Source organism: Crassostrea angulata, chromosome 3 (genome assembly GCF_025612915.1).
Source record: "Crassostrea angulata isolate pt1a10 chromosome 3, ASM2561291v2, whole genome shotgun sequence".
In the NCBI taxonomy this organism is placed as follows: Eukaryota; Metazoa; Mollusca; class Bivalvia; order Ostreida; family Ostreidae; genus Magallana; species Magallana angulata.
Window position 1 is genome coordinate 40105901 of NC_069113.1, and position 19612 is coordinate 40125512.

The 19612-nt window shown below is 35.2% G+C and overlaps 1 protein-coding gene across 1 annotated transcript in view; it reads right to left on the reverse strand.

The window, feature by feature from the left end:
- Positions 1–13741, reverse strand: part of LOC128176002 (disheveled-associated activator of morphogenesis 1-A-like) — a 137166-nt gene extending 123425 nt beyond the window's left edge. Inside the window, exon 1 of the mRNA XM_052841967.1 lies at positions 13722–13741. The gene's annotated coding sequence lies outside the window, so the exon portion shown is untranslated. The remainder of the gene's footprint in view (positions 1–13721) is intronic.
- Between the last annotated feature and the right edge of the window lie 5871 nt (positions 13742–19612).

Here is a 19612-nt window from a genome sequence, read left to right on the forward strand (position 1 = left end):
ACGTATATCAACGTCCTAAACCCGGAATGATAAACCTTTGAAGATCTTTTTTACAAAACTTTTTCACAAAACAAAAAAAAAACAAAACAAAAAAAAAAACTGCAAGTAGTTCTCGATCACGTTTCAACAAAGCTTATATTTGTTATTCTATTGATTTTGGAAATGTTTTGTTGTAGTAATTTTATTGCAATTTTGGGTGGTCCCTCAATGACTTTAACAATGATGAATAAAATCCTATTATATAACATAACTTATGTTGTTACAAGCTCAAGAAAGAATCTCTCTTGGCACCCCATGTGGTTGCTTTTCAACTTAGCATCGTGCGTCATTGACCAAATTGACCAAATGCTATAAACAACGAACTCCAACAGCGTGTCGGCAGGAACGGCAATCAAGATATATTACTGAAGTTTAGATAGCACTTTCCATGTTTCCTGACCAGATGCTCCTATTTTCATGAAGTCTAGATTTAGAGTATTCTCACGTGTATTACATATCAACAATAAATTAATGTGAAATGCTGACATGTACTTGGATTTCATAATGAAGAATTAATGCATTTTCATGTAAAAAAAAAATTTTGTTTTTTAATTAAAGATGCCTAAAAGAAAGAGGGCTGTAAATGCTAAAAAGCCACGAGAAAAAGACAGAGACAAGAAAAGACAGCAGAGACAAACAAAACAAGCTCCTCAAGATGTCCCAGAAGTGCAGATAATGTCAGAGTCCTCTGTCCCCTGCGGGACAGAGGATGGAGCTATCACAGCTTCTCCCGGTAATCTTCCGGGGTTTGGTTCTATTGGGTTTCCACCTAAAGAGGAAAAACCCCTGGCCAGGGTGCAGGCCTCGCCTCGAGTGAAAATGCATTCACCTGCCCCGAGGTTGCCATCTCCTCGGGGAAGTCTGTTTGTCCGTGAGCAGGACAAGGCACCGTCCCCTGACTCCCTAGAAAGGGTTTGTGCTCCACCGAGGGCACCTGGACCGGACACCGTGCACGTGTCTGGACCAGCAGGTCAGGCGCAGCTGGAAACCTCTATGTATGGAGGGACCAGCAGGAAAACAAAAGATGAGGGCTACTTGACGGTAAACAAAAAGGAAACTGAAAGGAAAACAATGATATATATGAAAAACAATGAAATAGAATATGAGAATGATATGAATGAAACACTATCAATTTCTGAAGGTGACTTTGAAGACAAATTAGTTGGAACAAATGCAGAAAACTATGTTGAAGGTAACGTGGATAAAACAAATGCAGGTCAGTGTTTGGAGACATTAAATGTAAGAAACAATCAAATAAGTTGTTCTGTTCAATGTTCATTTCATCAAGCTGATCCATTATTTCTTGAAAACTCTGGAACACAATGTGTTGCAAATTGTCTGGCAGGATTGGCATATCACAAACTTAAAAATGCAAAAAATTGGACAACAATGGATATGGATAGAGTTTTGATGACTGGAGATGAATTGTACACATTTTTGCAACGAAGCTCGTCCATTAGTGATAGGTACCTGCTTGTCGAAGAATTGCCACACCTCTTTGAATGTTTCAACCAGTCGTATGAATTTCATGCAAATGAGTCACTTGCAAGTGTTATAATCGCTGATGATGGGATAAATTATGCAGCATTTAATGCATTACCACTTGATGAAGCAATTCAGATTGCTCTTACAGACACTGACGGCTATTTTGTCTGCTTTGGTGGAAATACTTTGCTAATAGGAAAATTACAAAATGGCTTCTTTTCTTTTGACTCCCACTCCAGGTCTACTGAAGGAATGTTAAGTATATTTGGAAAGAGCACAAGAGTTTTGCTTCAGAGTGTAGAAGAAGTATTTTCACATATTCAAAATCTAGCACTTTCAATGGGATATTCAAAAAGTGTTGAATGTAATTTGACTGGTGTTTCCTGCAAAATGAACTACATAGGAAATGACAGCAGTTTGCATAAGACAGGAGATATCGTTACACATTTTGAACAGACAAATATACCGGTTGAAAGTTCTTTTGAAACTGATGATGGAAAAGATGATTTGATTTTTATCGCCCAAGATCAGTTACAGTTCAGTTTTACCCCTCTGACTACCAGCTTGAAAAAAAACCTTTGTCAAAAGGTGAATGTACCTTACATTAGCGATTCTGCTGCAACACAGTTTTCTATATCAACTATGACAACACCAAGACAGGAAAAAGAGATTTTAGGTGATGGCAACTGCTATTTTAGAGCTGTCTCTTTCTGCCTTACAAATTCGGAGGATTTTTACAACGTAATGCGCAGTGCTGTCTGTCAGCATATTACTGAAAACAAAGAGTTATTTGAACCATTCACAAATGGTGAACAGTCTATTGATAATCATCTTAAATCATCATCCAACATGTCACAAACAGGAACGTGGGCTACTCAGGTTGAAATATTTGCTACAGCTCACTTACTGAATGTTGATATATATATACATTCTCTGGAGAGCGTTGGATCAGATTTTCAGTCAGTGATGTAGAACCTTCAGAGCAAAGCAAAACTGGTGCAATTTATTTAAACCACCACCAGCAAAATCATAACAATGTCGTCCTTTCAGTAAATGGGCAAGAGTCAGACATGACACAAAAGCAAAATGATGAAATTGTAAATGAGTATGAAAAGCGATACCGAAATCGAATGCGTTTACGAGGAATCAGACAAACATTACCAGAAACGGAGAACAAGACTAGATATGTGGAGAAACGAAAAGAATCTTTAAGGAAAAGATATCAGGAAGATTTAAAATTTAGAGACAAGAAACTGAAATCGTCTTCTGAAAAATATTTAAACGGTGAAAAATTCCAAGCTAATGCGAAACTGCTAAGCAAACAAAGATACCATAATGATATTGAGTATCAAAACAAAACGAAAATCAGAAGCAATAAAAGTATTACTGATAGATATACAGCAGACGAGGAGTATAAGGAAGCTTTTAAGAGAAAAAGTTTGGAAAGATATGCTTCTGATGAAAAATACAGAACTGACACTAAATTGAGAAGTATTCGAAAATATGAATCGGATCCATGCTAAACACAGAGAAAATGTTAAGAGCCAAATTAAGCAAAAGTATAAGTCAGATGAACTATACAGAGAGCAAGTTATTTCTGAGAGTTCAAAGAGATACAGGACAAATGAAAACTTTAGAGGAAAAAAACTTAAAACTGCAGCTAAAAGATATGAAGAAGATGAGATATATAGGTCAAAAACAAAAGTTTCTAGCAGAAATCAATATGATTCCAATCCAAGAGTTAAAGCACTAAAAAAGGAGAGTGTAAAAAATCAGAGAAGTGCCAAACAATCTAAATTGAAAAATGAAAAAGGAATTGTGAAAGCGTTTAAAGAAAAGGCTATGCAAGGCATTGATTATTCGTGTTGCTGTTGTGATCGGCTCATGTTTCAAAATCAAGTCCAGAGATGTGATCGACACTCATATGCCAAAAATGACCAAGCAAGAAATGTTGCTGAATTATGTATTCAGGATAAACATTGCCACACATGCATAGAGACATGTCCAGAAAATTGCATCAAGTCTAAGTTATGGATTTGTTTTACATGTCACAGGAAAATCACTCCAGCAGAAGCAGCAGTAAACAAAATGGCGCTTGAAGAAATCCCAGAGGAATTAAAACGATTAAATAGCCTTGAGAGACATCTGATTGGAATACACATTCCGTTTATGAAAGTAATGGCTTTACCACACGGGAGTCAAAAAAACATTCATGGGCCAGTTGTATGTGTACCATCCGATCTAAGAAAAGTTACAAGTTTACCATTGAAACCTGGAGAAGATCTGCTGCTGAAAGTCAAACTAAAGAGAAAATTGAACTACAAAGGTTACATCGAATATCAATTCGTTAACCCAAAGCACGTATCAGATGCATTAGAATTTTTGAAACGGAACAATGAATGGTATGAAAATGTAACAATTGACACAAACTGGAAACAATCCGATGACAGTTGTCAGGAAATGGTCGAAAGTGCTGATATCTTTTCAAAAGATGATGAAGAACACATTGCAACAGATACCTGTTTACAACCAGTTGATATCGCACAAGAAGTTCTTGATCATTACTTTGATGATATTTATAATATCGCTCCAGCAGAAGGAAACAATCCAGTAAGGATGTTGCAAACACAAGGCAATGAGGCAAAGACATTTCCATACCATTTCCCTAGTGGACACTTCTCGTGGAATGACAAGAGAGACACAAGAATAACACTGTCAAGATATTTTAACAACCGCCTTATGAATTCAGATGACAGATTTGCAAAAGACACCAGTTATATTTTCTTCAGTCAGTATATGTCTGATTTGAATCAAGTAATAGAGAAAACGCAAATATCAATCAGAAAATCGGTCAAAGGCATACTCAGTGGTCACAATATGACAGCAGATATGGTACAAAACCCTGAATTACTTTCAAAGTTGATGAAAAATGATGAGGCTTTGCGATTCATGCAACCGATACGGGGAACGCCAGCATTTTGGTCAGCTGCTCAAAAAGATCTATTTGCTATGCTAAGACAGTTAGGAATACCAACTTGGTTTTGCTCGTTTTCAGCTGCAGAACACAGATGGAATGATGCAGTTGCAACAATATTGAGACAACACAATGATTTAAGAGATACGTGTGTTTTGGACTAGTCTGAAAAAAATGAGGTGCTAAGAAGCAATCCCGTTACCGTTGCAAGAATGTTTGAGCATAAATTTCACGTTTTTCAGACAGAAGTGATTTTTTCACCATCAGAGCCAATTGGGAAAATATCAGATTTTTTCCAAAGAGTCGAATTTCAGCAAAGAGGGTCACCTCACATGCATTGTTTATATTGGGTAGAAAATGCCCCGAAACTCGATGAAGATGGAGAAGACGCGGTTTGTGAATTTTTTGACAAATATGTTAGCTGCGCAGTGCCCTCTGAGAATGAAGATTTGGATCTAAGAGATGTGATTTTAGCTGTACAACAACACAGCAGAAAACACTCAAAGTCTTGCAGGAAAAGGGGGTCAGATTGTAGATTTAACTTTCCTAGACCTCCATCTGTATGTACCTTTATAAATTCTCCAAATGATGATGACAACTTGCAAGATGATGCAGAAGCTACCGATTGAAAACAGGAGCAATCAAATGCTAAAGAAATATTGTTGCGAGTTTGGAGTGAAGTACAAGATGGATCAAACGAATCTGAAAATACAGAAGATATTTTTAAACGAATAGATTTGAAACAAGAACAGTACATAGACGCACAGAGACAATTAGCAAAAAAGAGGTCAGTTGTTCTTAAAAGAAACCCACGTGAACTTTGGATCAATCAGTACAATCCGTGCCTTTTAAAATGCTGGGATGCCAATATGGACATACAGTTTGTCTTAGATCCGTTTAGTTGCATCGTTTACATTATCTCTTACATATCAAAGTCGGAGAGAGAAATGGGAATGGTGTTGAAACAAACCAAAATAGAGGCAGAAGAAGGTAATAAAAGTGCTCGTACAACCCTGAAGAAAATTGGTTCTGCTTATTTGAATCATAGAGAAGTCAGCGCACAAGAGGCTGTCTATCGCGTATGTAACTTGAAAATGAAAGAATGTTCAAGGAAAGTAGTATTTGTACCAATAGGAGACAATCCCACTAGACTGACAAAACCATTGTCTCAACTTAAAAAAAGCAGAACAAGGTAAATGAAGGGAATCTTGACGAAGACAACGATGAAGAAGATATCTGGATGACAAATATTGTTGAAAGATATGAAAGCCGGCCAAATGAACCATTGTTTCAAAAAATGTGCCTGGCAGAATTTTGCTCAGAATTTAGAGTACTCGCTAAATCCCAGGTTTCAAAGACTCACAATGAAAATGTATTTGAACTGCAAAATTCGAAAGGTTTCATTCAAAAGAGAACACGTACAAAACCAGCAATAATAAGATACCCAAGGTTTAACCCAGATAAAATGTCAGAGAAATATTACCAGTCTTTGTTACAGCTGTTCTTGCCTCACTGGTGTATTAATCAATTGAAACCCCCAGGTTTTGAATTGTATGAGACATTTTACGAAAATGGACATGTTCAAATCTCAGGAAAGCAAAAGTTACAATCGGTCAAGTCAATTGTTGACATGAACAGACTACGGTATGCAAAGAATGAAGATGCAATAGCAGATCAAGAAGCAGAGGATAATTTTGAAAACATTGGAGATCCAGAAGATGCTTGGGCTAACCTCTGTCCTGAGACAGAATTAATGAGACACGAATGTTCTGCAGAGAGAACTGATCTGAATTTGAATGTTGCTGAAGAATTGCCAGACATGCAACCAGAAACTAATTTTGATATTCTCTACAACATACAACAGGATACACAGTCAAAAGAAGAAATGATAAATATTCTTCAAAATTTGAACGACACTCAAATGAAAGTATTTTACTTGGTGCGTGAGTGGTGTTTGAAGAAGAGTTTCGGACAAAAACCTGAATTATTGCACATTTTCATAACTGGTGGAGCGGGAACAGGCAAAAGTCATTTAATTAAAGCCATACATTATGAGGCATCACGTTTACTTGGAAAAACAATGCCTACTCCTGACAGTGTTTCAATGCTTCTTGCAGCATTTACAGGAACGGCTGCATTTAACATTGGAGGCAATACAATTCACCATTTATTTTCACTGCCAAAACATATGTCTTTGCCTTATGAACCACTGAGAGAGCAGAGTCTAAGTGAAATGAGAGTTCAACTTGGAGATCTGCAAATTTTGGTTATTGATGAAATTTCAATGGTGTACAAAAAACTATTATACTATGTTCATGAAAGATTAGTACAGATAAAGATATGCAAGGAACCATTTGGAGGAGTGTCAGTGATAGCTGTGGGAGATTTCTATCAACTTCCACCTGTGAAGCAGCGCAAAGATGAAAGACTTTATAAAGACAACGCTCTTTATCCTTTTGATTATTGGGTAGACCTTTTCAAACTTGTGGAGTAAAAAGAAATTCTGAGACAACGTGATGACATACCGTTTGCAAATGCATTGAATACACTTCGAACTAAAGAATTAAAAGAACAATTGGAAGAACCAACCAACGTTATCCTAAATGAATGTGTACGAGAGGGACCTGAAGATGTTCTCCACGTCTACTCAACAAAAGATGAAGTCAATGCCTATAACTTGTCAATGCTCAGGAGGAAATGTGAAGATCTTGTTGAAATAAATGCTCAAGACTTAACAAAAGATAGAACTACTGGCGAACTCATCCTCAGAAGCAAACCTATCAGTAGGTCTAGAACAGATAGTCTTCCAAGCACCTTATTGTTGGGTCTCGGTGCAAAGGTCATGCTCACAAGAAACAGCAATGTAGATGATGGCCTTGTAAATGGAGTTATGGGCACTGTAGCAAAATTTGTTTATGGTCAAAGACATGCACAAAATACTGTTGTTGCAGTGGGAGTACTGTTTGAAAATATAAATGTTGGGAAGAAAACTGGACAGAAAAGTAAAAATGGAAACCTTGTTCTTATTGAAAAAGTCCAAGAGGATATTCCTGAGCAAAAAACAAAAAATGTTGTTCGACACCAGTTTCCATTACGATTGGCTTGGGCTTGTACAGCTCATAAAGTACAAGGAATGACAGTTGACAAGGTGGTAGTTAATTTAGACCGAACATTTTCACCAGGACAGGGTTATGTTGCGTTGAGTAGAGTAACGTCAAAGCAGGATTATTCATTGAATCGAACAAACCAGAAGTATTGCAAAAAAAGATATACGTTGATCCAGAAGTCAACGCAGCATTGCAGAGAATGCCGAAATTAAAACTACCAAACTTTGAAACATCTCAGACTGGCATTAAAATTTATCTTCACAACATTCAAAGTCTCGGTAAACATTTCGGAGATCTCTTAAAGGAAAGCCGATGCAAAGATGCAGATAGTATCTGCCTAACAGAGACTTGGCTAAGATCTGGACAAATTTCAATTTCTATCCAACAAATAGGCAAGATTCATATGACGATACCAATACCCAAGTTTCAAAATTACGTGCCTCTAAAGGTGGTGGAGTAGCTGTTTACATTAACCAAACCACACTAAACAAAGTTGTCAGTTTCCTTCCTTTAAAGAATGTGGAGGGTATTTGTGTAAAATGTTTGCCAGAAAATATAGCAGTTATCGTTGTCTATCGCCAGAACCCTGTGGATGTTCCTCAGTTTTTAGCGCAACTCGAAAAAGTGATTGCGTATTACAGATCTCAATATAAATTCTTTGTTTGTCTTGGAGATTTCAACGAAGATGCAACGTCTGCAGGCCCTATTCAGAATTTCATGATTAATAAAGGTTGTAAACAGATTGTTGATTTCAAAACAACAGAGGGAGCTACTATTTTAGACCATGTATATGTGTCAACATCTTTAAAGGCAGAAGTGGTAAAAATGTCAACATACTACAGCTACCACGATGCATTAATTCTGAACATCAATTCCAGAAAATAAATATTAACTGTGTTTCAACTCCTTCTTCCGCCAAAAAATAAAGATTTCGACAGCAATTAAGTCTTAAATATTGTGGGCATTCATTCTACATGTAAATACTCACTGCAAGTAAAAGCCCAATTCAGGAGGGTACTAGTAATGTTTACCAAGCATTCTAATTAAATTCACAATTGTCGATATCCGATTTGCAAAGATCTGCATATAATTTTAAAATTGATAAATTTACCGCTCACCTTCATTTCGAGATCTTGCAAATGATATTTACATATGTTATAATTTTCTCATCTGTATTGTAGAACAAAAAATTAACATTTACGACTAACAAATGTGGTTCAAAACAGTATTTCGGATTATTTATGAAATCATGTATAAAAATGAATTCTTTGACAAACTTTTGAACTTCTTATGCTAAAAAAGATTCAATTGAGATTACAATTTAGGACCTAAAAGAGTCCAAATATATACCAGATTTCTCAAGAACGAATTTCTAAAGACTTGATGAACAAATTGTGTTTAGAATTATAAACCCTTTATTCAGTATCAAGAAAAAAGGAATGGTTCCTCAAACAAGCGACCAAGAGAGAAAGGTTCTTTTGTTTCCTTACATATTTTGTGCACGCGATATTACAGAAACGGCTCTACCGATTTTTATGAAACATTTAGACCTAATAGATAGTGGTTATATTGATATCATCATTTCCTTTATTAAGAAATTGACGTTTTAGCGATTTCTAGAAGGGTGGTTTGTCCCTGGATATTGAATTCAAACTCTCAGCTATAGAAGACAAAAGATCGGGGATTTGTAATTTTGTTTTCATTTTGATCTGACTTGAAAGGGGTCGAAGCTCGCTTGGACCCAAAAAATGAGATTAAAGGGGCATGGTCACGATTTTGGTCAATTTCTATTTTAATGTTTTCATTACTTACAATGCTATAGAAATGCATTTCTAATGATCATAAAAACTTTTGAGAGTCATTCGTAGAGTTATTATCAAGATACAGGGCTTGCAATTCTTTGTCATGTTAGCAAGGCTCGTGCCCGGTTTTTGTTAACATAGGTTCAACATACTAGTAAAAAATCTTTTTCCGGCTTATTTGTCTTTCTTTTTATTTGTTTTAAGCATTGATACACAGTTTTAGATTGAATATTTTGTTAAGACATGTAATGTAACAAAAGTTTATATCTCATTTGAAATCAAGAAAAAGAGGCTGGTCTATCATATTAGGGGACCAAAGGGCTCTAATGTCTTTTATCTGAAGCCCTTTACTGAGACATATTCTTTGAAATCTTTTAGAACCAAATATGAGGGTTTCTAAGGACCAAAAGTCTAACATTTTGATCACTCATATCACAGAAACAAAAAAATAATTTAAAATGCAGTACAGAAGCTAAGTTGTTCAAAATAATGTTCTTAACAATATGCAAACCTTCAAAATTTCGCCAAACGGCCCCTTTAATGAGATAAGGGATCGGTCCCTAAAACCTTCTTTCTCATATATCTCCAGAACGGTAACGAATTTCTAAACACTTGTTGAACAAATTTGTTTAGAATTAAATGTCCTTTCATTTGATATCAAGAAAAAGGGGCTGGACCCTTAAATTAGGGGACCAAAGGACTATAAAATCTTTTATCTGTAACCCTTTAATGAGACCCAGTTTGTGAAAGGTTGTTAAAGCTAAAGTAAAATACGATCATTAAAAAACAAGGTAAAATACGTTTATATATCCTAACAATATAATGATTTTCTCTTACGTTACCCAATTAGCGTTTTTAGGGACCAGAGGTAAACAAGTTTAATCTTTTCTATCTTAATTGGCAGAAATGCAAATATTTAAAAAAGCAATGTAAGAGAACTTATAAAAACCGATACAATAAAGCATTATTACTTCACTCCTTTTTCCATATCACGTTTTGTTGCCGAAAATCAAAGTCGATGATGTGTTATTTCCTTCTAAAAATCGGACGGAAGACCTCCTCGTTGCTCGCAACGAGATCGTGTCTAGTTTTTGGATATTTTTGTTAAAAACTATAATGGTTTGGAAAGAAATTTACTCCCGACGATTCATTTTTCGATGATATATTTTTAAAAAATTGGTTTAGAAGAAAATTTACTCCCTACGTTTCAATTTTCGATGATATTAGTTAAATCAATGGTTTGGGAGGAATGTTACTCCCTACGACTTATTTTTCTGTGATATTGGTTAATTCTATGGTTTGGGAGGAATGTTACTCTCTAAGATTTATTTCAGGATGATCTTGGTTTTAAAAAATGGTTTGGAAGGAATGTTACTCCCTAAGACTTATTTTTCAATGATATTGGTTAAACCTATGGTTTGGGAGGAATGTTACCCCCTGCAATTATTTTTCTTTGATATTGGTTAGATCAATGGTTTAGTAGGAATATTACTCCCTACGACTTATTTTTCTGTGATATTGGTTAAATCTATGGTTTGGGAGGAATGTTACTCCCTACGATTTATTTCAGGATGATTTTTGTTAAAACTATGCTTTGGAAGGAATGTTACTCTCTAAGACTTATTTTTCTGTGATATTGGTTTAATCCATGGTTTGGGAGGAATGTTTCTCCCTACGATTTATTTCAGGATGATTTTTGTTAAAACTATGCTTTGGAAGGAATGTTACTCTCTAAGACTTATTTTTCTGTGATATTGGTTTAATCCATGGTTTGGGAGGAATATTACTCCCTACGACTTATTTTTCTGTGATATTGGTTAAATCTATGGTTTGGGAGGAATGTTACTCCCTACGATTTATTTCAGGATGATTTTTGTTAAAACTATGCTTTGGAAGGAATGTTACTCTCTAAGACTTATTTTTCTGTGATATTGGTTTAAAGGGACTTGGACACGATTTGACTTAAAATTTTCAAATTTTATTTTTCCATTTTCAATGTTTATACGGATAAATATAGAAGTTTATAATGCTATGTCAAAATTTGAAACTCAAATATATCATGTTATAAGCAAGATACAGAGTTTATAATTCTTTGTTTTGTAAACAAAGCTCGAATATCGTCATTTTTTACATCATCGTTGTATTCTTGTATTTCAATCTAATGTGACTTTCTTTGGTTGATAATAGTTTTTAACAAGGTATTGAATTAGTTTAAATTGTTTTTTTACATGTCAGTTTGTCTAAGAAATGGTAATTCTCTACATTACATTTTTTGTAAACAACTATAAGACTCGAGCTTTGTTTACATAGCTATCAATTCTTACCTCTGTATCTCGCTTGTAACTTGACGTTAACATTTAATATTTTGGTCAATCATTTAAAATGCACCAATAAACCATTTTATAAATAAAAAATAAAATAAAATTTTTGATCTCAAATCGTGTCCAAGTCCCTTTAATCCATGGTTTGGGAGGAATGTTACTCCCTACGATTTATTTCAGGATGATTTTTGTTAAAACTATGCTTTGGAAGGAATGTTACTCTCTAAGACTTATTTTTCGATGATATTAGTTAAATCAATGGTTTGGGAGGAATGTTACTCCCTACGACTTATTTTTCGATGATATTGGTTAAATCTATGGTTTGGGAGGAATGTTACTCCCTTCGATTTATTTTTCTTTGATATTGGTTAGATCAATGGTTTAGTATTACTCCCTACGACTTATTTTTCTGTGATATTGGTTAAATCTATGGTTTGGGAGGAATGTTACTCCCTACGATTTATTTCAGGATGATTTTTGTTAAAACTATGCTTTGGAAGGAATGTTACACTCTTAGACTTATTTTTCTGTGATATTGGTTTAATTCATGGTTTGGGAGGAATGTTACTCCCAACGACTTATTTTTACATGACTTGGGTTGAACGATACACTCAATGGAATGTTTTGACGAGGTATTATAGATGATTTGGGTTAAATCCTTGCTTTCGAACGTGTACGTGTTACTCCCTTCGATTTATTTTAAGATCGATGATTTTGAAAAGCGCGTGCTTTAGAGGGAATGAGGGTTATACTCCCTACGATTTATTATTCGATGATTTGGGCTAAACCGTTTGATTCGAGAGAATAGTACTTCCTTTGATTATTTCGATGAATTTGGTTAGATCTTTGATTTTGGGAGAATGTTATGCATCAAAAGCACAACATTAAAATGTACGGAGGAATATTACTCCGAAGTTAATTTTTGTTTGAAAAGTGTATAATATCTAAGGACAAAAACCATCCTTATATTGTCCCATACAAAATGTATATTTACGTTACCTCATGTATAATGTGAATTTGGTTGTTATTAAATGTTATCCATGTAATAAATTCTAATACTTTCACACTATTTAGTGGCTGATTTTTCGTGATCATATGCTTTTTGATGCAACATATTGAATAAGAAAGAAAAAGACAAAACGAACCCCGTAAAAGGTACTGTTAACTCAGTACCTTTTTATTTGGCGGTCCCTTAATTTTTTTTTATACATGTACTTAATTCTCCCCCTCGGCTTCACATATACACAATGACATCCCCATTGTGGAAAAGCATCAATTACGATTTAACATGGCAGTTGCAGATGGGGAATTTGTTATGTAATTGGTATTATTTAATTAATAACAATTCATGTACCGTGATGTACGTGATATACTGGCAGCATCGAAAAATGACAAATTCTGCATCTGCATGCAGGAGCAGAGGAGGTTCAAAGTTGTAAAGCACTCTAACATACCATATTTTTTAGTGTACTCTCTTGATAACACTCTGTGGGAAGAAATAATGTATTATATACCACCAGCATGCCTGTGCAGTACATTATTTTCCTGCAATGAATTATTAATGACTGATGAACCTTGCATTGACTCCATTGATCACCCTACTGTCTCCATAAAAAAAAAACATGAATGATGTTAATGTCTAGTCTGTTATTTCTAGGGGCACTTGGGTTCTTATTTATAATTCCATCTCCAAAGATGTCAATAAATATTGATTTTTCTTCCTTTCTAAAATGTGCTGCCTGGGATAAATCCCACAGATTTTGTTTAATACAAAGAATGCAGAGTCAGTGAAATTCAATATTCCATTAGCTACATAGCCTCTCATGCATTTATTAGAGGGATATAATTTTTTCTTTCCATTTTTAAAAGCCTTTAATGTCAATTTGAAAATCAATCTACTCAAAAAAGAAATAATATCTGGAAAATAAATTAAACATGTCAAGTATCAATTGAAAATAGACCATATATAAATGTATAAGATTAAAGGACAAACCTGAAAGCTGGATCAAGCAATCTACTGAATTATCATCATCCAGTAGTCCACGGCAGATTATATGATGGCCAATAATTACAGAGATTATGTCCAGATTAACAATCAGAAGATAGCTCCACAGGTACCCACAGCTAACAAGATCCAAGACCCTGGGCCATGTTGACCTATTACTCCAGATACAGTACCAGTCGGTATCTCCCTTGTATCTGTGTATTTCCTCAATAACCCGGTATCTCCCTTGTATCTGTGTATTTCCTCAATAACCCGGCCCAGTGTAATGGGCCTGAAAGCAACTTTGTGCTTGACCACACTCAGCTTTCACACGTCATGCTGCCTCGGGACAAACATATGATTAAGAGATAAATCAATAAATTTCAACATAAATTATGTTCAAATTAAATGGAAGACTCCGATACCTTGACACATAACACATACAGAGAGTTGGGATTACTAACAGCAGGAATCCATTGATTTCTGTTGACTTCCATTATTCCATGTTGACACAATGGAAGTTCATAACCCAAAATTTACAATTAGACAAGGGTAAGGTACTTACCTGAAGGATAATTGGGATTATCCGAGTCCTCGTCGTACATTCAGAGCAAAATATGCAGTATCCAGCGCATGCGCAGATAATGACCACTTATTCATAGAAACAATAAAAGATTTCCCGCCACTACCCATCATAGTTTAAAGGTGCGAGCAAAGAGGACACAAATAATTGCATGTGATACACCTAATTAAGGGATGGGCAGGGGGGGATTTAGCTCTGAATGTACGACGAGGACTCGGATAATCCCAATTATCCTTCAGGTAAGTACCTTACCCTTGTCTAATTGTAAATTATCCTTCGTCCTCTTACGTACATTCATAGCTAAATATGCAGACTTCAAAGTAGTTAAACATGTATAAATTAATTCTTACCTAACTAGAGGTTTTTAAAATTGCCTTTCCAAAGGAAACGTCAGATGACACAGTGATCTTCTTAAAGAACTTGTTGAAGGTGGATGCATTAGACCAATCAGCCACATTCAGAATATCTTTCACTGAAAGTCCTACTTCTAAAGGTGCTGAAGTAGATGCACTTCGAGTGGAATGGGCACCATATCCACTTATCCCAGATCTAATCAACATAGACTTAATCCATCTGGCAATTGTACTTGAAGTCACTTGTTTGTGAGGTTTGAATATTGAGATAAACAATATTGAGCTACTACGAAAGTCTTTAGTTCTTTCAATATAACATTGTAAAGTTGATGTAACACACAATTTCTTACACTTAGTGTAAGTTGGTAATACTACACGTTTGGCTGGCTTGCCGGGTCTTGAGGTTTTTGTAAGTTTGTTAATCACAAAAACTGCCTTTGATGGGAGAATCTTTAAAAAATTTAGATCCAAAAAGGCAATGGATTGTCCCCTATCTGCAGACACCAAAGCTATTAAAATAGCTAATTTATATGTCAAATCCTTAAGTGACAAATTGTCATTACACGGTAATGAATTAAGAAATTTCAGAACAACTGAAACATCCCACACACATGAATATTTTGGAACGGTAGGTTTTAAATTTTTCCCCATTGAGAGCCTCAGTCTCAAATGAGATGAAGTTCAAGGTCACGTAATCATAGAAGTTTGTGTCTTTCAATAGTTCAGACGCGGGTATTTTATGTCTTTTCTTTTTGGATTTTTCTAATGAATTTTCACTGGTAACGTTACCGGTGAGTTATCATAGCAACATTGCTATTGTAGAACATATGTTCTATTTGATTTTCCCATGTGGGAGTCTTTTTTAGCACATACGACTACGTTCAACACGTGTTGATCATGATGCGCTGGACCTGTTATCAGTGACGTCACTTGTGGGTAAAGCTATGATCCCCACTTTGAGACTGTTTGATATTCTCATCAACAACCAATGCTAAGAAAGCGATTGATGTGAAGAAAGCAAAACAATTGTGCGGCGACATTTTGAAGTTTCAAAAATGTGTGTTTCACAATTTGTCCTTCAAACGGAGGGAACAAATTATTCAACCAGAGAGAAACAAGCAATTCGTTAGCTTATGCTCCGCTGAAAGCTCATCCGAAAACCTTTTTGGAGATGATTTAGGGAGCCAAGTCAAGAACGTGCTGGAAGCAAAGAAGCTTGCACAGAAGATATCAAACAAAGATTACAGTGGAAAATACAGAATTCCCAAATTCTCAAATAATTATGGGAAAAAGCCAAGGCATAGAGCTGGAAAGAATAATTCTTTTTTGTCCAAGCAGTTCAGCTTCAACAAGAAAAAGAAGAAGGGGGAAACAAATCAATAGAAACAGATGAGGTTAGTACTTGCATGCCTGAGCATATGTACTCAAATGTAGATCAAATGGCTGTGGTGAACACACCTAAAAATTTTATTGCTGGCAAAATCAAAAATTATTTTGATAATTGGTGTAAATTAACTCATGATAGTTTGATTCTTGATGTTGTTAAAGGCTACAAAATTGGCTTTATTAGAGAACCTTATCAAGTGTGTTCACCAAAACCATTAACATTTTCGGAATCTGAATACAAAGCAGCTCAGATAGAATTAGAGAAGTTTTTGTGTAAACAAATTGTAGAAAGAGTATGCAATATGGATGAATGTGAGCGTAAAAATTCTTTTTATTCAAACATTTTTCTTCGTCCCAAAAAAGACGGATCATTTCGAATAATTTTGAATTTAAAAAATTTAAACCAATATGTTGACAATTGTCATTTTAAAATGGAGACTTTAAAGTCTGCATTGTCGCTGGTCAAATCGAATTGTTGGTTTAGTGCACTAGATATTAAAGATGCGTACTACTCGGTGAAAATTCATCCAGATAGTAGAAAATTTCTTAGGTTTAGATGGGAAAACAGAACATATCAGTTTACTTGTTTGCCTATGGGACTAGCAAGTGCTCCTCGTGTTTTTACTAAAATCATGAAACCTGTTTTTTCTGAACTCAGAAAATTTGGTCATTTAAATGTTATCTACATAGATGATGTTTTGTTACTGGGCAATACAAAAAATGAGTGTGAAGATAATTTAAAAGCCACTATAAAGTCACTAGATAGTCTTGGTTTTACCATTCACCCAGACAGATCTCAGTTTCACGCAAGTCAAAGTATTGTATTTTTAGGGTTTATTTTGGACTCTTCTTCAATGACTGTTAGATTGACAGCAGATAAAGCTCAGTCTGTCAAAGAATTTTGTGAAGTGATTTTGAATAAGAATGAAGTAACAATAAAACAGGTAGCACAACTTGTAGGCATGTTTGTAGCCTCTGAACCAGGAGTGGAATTTGCCAGATTGTATTATAAGAATTTAGAAATTGAAAAAGATGTAGCTCTTAAACTCAATAAAGGGAATTTTGATGCACACATGAAAATTTCAAATCAAAGTAGGATATTGATCAACTGGTGGTCCCTTAATGTGTGTAAATCTTTCAAATCACTAGTTAGAAACCCACCAAATTTTGTTTTTAAAAGTGATAGTTCGAAGTTTGGTTGGGGTGGAGTAAATGAAGATTCAGGTGAAGCTATTAGTGGTTTATGGGATGAAAACACTTGTGAATCACATATAAACTATTTAGAACTTTTAGCTGGGTTTAATACCATAAAAGGACTAGGAGAGAATTTAAGAGACTCGCATGTTCGACTGTGTATGGATAATTCTGTAGCTGTGTCTTATGTGAATAAGCAAGGAGGCAAGATCTCAACATTGAATGATCTAGCTCATGAGTTATGGCTTTGGTGTATAGATAGAGACATCTGGCTTAGTGCAGAACATGTTCAGGGTGCAACAAATATTATAGCTGATTCATTATCCAGAAAAAATGTTGATATGGAGTGGAAACTAGATGAAGTGGTTTTTCAAAAATTAATTAATGTGTGTGGAAAGTGTGATGTAGATTTGTTTGCATCAAAAGACAATCATCAATAAGAGAAATATTTCTCTTATACTCAAGATTCAAATGCTATAGGAGTTGATGCATTTGCACAATCGTGGAAAAATATTGACTGTTATTTATTTCCTCCTTTTAGTGTCATAAGCAGTGTCTTGAAGAAAATCGAGGAGGAGGAAGTACAGTTTACATTGTTGATAGCTCCAGTGTGGAAGACCCAGGCATGGTTCCCGCAGCTGCTGCACCAAGTCGCAGGTCCTTGCTATCTTCTACCAAAAACAGAACACCTGTTGAAGCTGCCGAAAGATCCGAAGCGTTAACATCCCTTGACCAAGATGAAGATGGGTGCGTTCAGTTTGTCCGGCAATGCTTACATGGTAGAGAGTTATCAGCAGACACTATCAACATTATCTGCGGATCATGGCGGGAATCCACAAAAAGACAGTATAGGGGTTATCAACAGAAATGGTTGCAATTTTGTTGTGAAAAACAGAGTGATCCATTTAATGCAGATATAAATTTAGTTTTAGATTTTCTTACTGAACTGTATAAGAAAAACCTTGGTTATAGTGCTTTAAACACAGCAAGAAGCTCACTGAGTTCATTTTTGTCTTTGTCAGGTCAGTCTAATACGAAATTAGGTGATCATTTTTTAGTTAAACGGTTTATGAAAGGTGTTTTTTTTGTCAAGACCAACTTTACCCAAGTATCAATTTACATGGGATGTAAATAAGGTTCTAGGGTTTCTGAAAACTTTGTCACCTGTACAAGATTTGTCTTTGTTAGATTTGTCAAAGAAATTGGCAATGTTATTTGCTCTTTTGTCAGGACAAAGAAAACAAAGTTTACATTTGTTAGATGTTAGAAATGTCTCAGTTAGAGATCATTAGATACGGTGATTTGTTAAAACAATCAAAGCCAGGACATCATTTAGATGAAATTTGTATTGCTGCTTATCCAAATGATGTAGATTTATGTATAGTTAATGTGTACATGGAATATGTTCAAAGAACTATGAAATTGAGAGGCTCAGGATCTAGACTGTTTATAAGTACTCAAAAGCCTCACAATTCAGTTTCTGTAGACACTACTGGTCGTTGGATCAAAGGGATTATGAAGAGTGCAGGGATAGACATTAAGTGCTTTGCACCACATAGTACAAGATCAGCAGCAACTAGTGCTGCAGCGAATGCTAAGCTGTCTGTGGATACAATTCTTCGAACCGCAGGATGGACAAGTGATAATACTTTCAGAAAATTTTACAACAAACCAGTGAAACTTTGCAGTGATTTCAGTAATGCTTTACTGGACAGTTTTCATAAAGCATAGCATAATGCTGCATGTTATGTACTTAAGTGAACAGATTTTTCTTTTATTGTAAAATAAAAAATGTTCAACTCAAATATGTGTTGAGAATTTTAAATCTCATTTATTTATTGGTGGAATGATGTTTATTGGGTCATCAACTCTGAAGTCTCATTTGAGACTGAGGCTCTCAATGGGGAAAAATTATAAAGTTAAACGAGACTTACCTGGAAGGTGAAGTTTGACTGTAATTTTTCCACCATTGAGAGACGTAGGGATCAAATGCCCAACCCTAGGGATTTTTTCTAGTCCCGCCCTATAATTTTCTGTTACTTGATGCCCCAATAATTATAAATACTCCTCTGAATTATGATTACGTGACCTTGAACTTCATCTCATTTGATCCCTACGTCTCTCAATGGTGGAAAAATTACAGTCAAACTTCACCTTCCAGGTAAGTCTCGTTTAGCTTTATAACTATATACACCTTTCATGAATTGAATAACAGTTGGGTGCTTTACAACTGGAAAGCCATCAATTGGCGGAATAGTGGTAGATAGAGTTGAACGATAACTGTTAATTGCACTATATGATTTGTTTTTCTGAAATTCACAAGACAAAAATTCCAAAACATCTACTATAGAAACTTGAAAGGGATCCAAACTCCTGCTGCCACA